Here is an 817-nt window from a genome sequence, read left to right as displayed (position 1 = left end):
AATTATTATTATAAAGTAAAATGTTAATTTTGTAAAATACAATTTATATTGTGGAAATGGCCCCTAGACTCTCTTATATATACATTAAATTGGAGTTTTTCCATAGCTCTGGAATAGCTCTGTGAGCTAACTTAAACTCATTGTACAGAGTGTTTGCTAATAACTGAAGCAGTCTTGCTACGTTTTAAGTGTCCCAGAATAATAATAAAATCATAGTGGTAATGACATAGATACCCTTTGCTGGAGGACATAAAGTGAAGTTACTGCATGTACTCCGTTATGGTCTGTCACTTTTGGAAGCACGTCATCTGTGGCAACAAACAAATACAATAAAGTTTCTTGGAATTCAATTTTAACTGTTTAACTGGCTTAAACTGTTATTGCAGTGCCATATTAATTCTGTATAACAATTCCATACCAGTGTGATTCATTGGTGAGCGATGAGAGTGATCATAAAACCTGGAGAGAGGCTTTCTAGCTGGGTGTTTTGGCCTAACAAAGACAAAATCAATGTATTAATGCCACACTTGTTAATATTATATTTATATTTGTACTTCGCACTCATTTGCAATTCAATTGTGGTTTAAAAGCCTATTTAAAATTCGTACTTTTTGGAAGGCGTCCAGCAGGCACATATTGTTACCAAGGTGATGAGGAGGAAGATGCCTCCTGTGGAAAGGATGATATAGAGGGAACTTCTTCCTGAAAGAATATGCAAAACTACAATTAATACACATCGACAGAGAACAAAACAACACAGGAACATATAAGTATATTATTGTAAAATACATATTTACAGAATTTGGAAAGCTAAAGT

At 33.8% G+C, this 817-nt stretch overlaps 1 long non-coding RNA gene across 1 annotated transcript; it reads right to left on the bottom strand.

Moving 5' to 3' along the window:
* Nucleotides 1-213: 213 nt before the first annotated feature.
* On the bottom strand, nt 214-743 carry LOC113745566 (uncharacterized). Its single transcript, XR_003462197.1, has 3 exons — nt 609-743; nt 419-492; nt 214-308 (listed from the first exon to the last, which is right to left on the bottom strand). It is a non-coding gene; the product is annotated as an uncharacterized LOC113745566 (long non-coding RNA).
* Between the last annotated feature and the right edge of the window lie 74 nt (nt 744-817).

Source organism: Larimichthys crocea, unplaced genomic scaffold, assembly GCF_000972845.2.
Source record: "Larimichthys crocea isolate SSNF unplaced genomic scaffold, L_crocea_2.0 scaffold8564, whole genome shotgun sequence".
NCBI lineage: Eukaryota > Metazoa > Chordata > Actinopteri > Sciaenidae > Larimichthys > Larimichthys crocea.
Note: the sequence above shows the minus strand (reverse complement) of the source record. Positions and strands in the feature narration are given on the sequence as shown.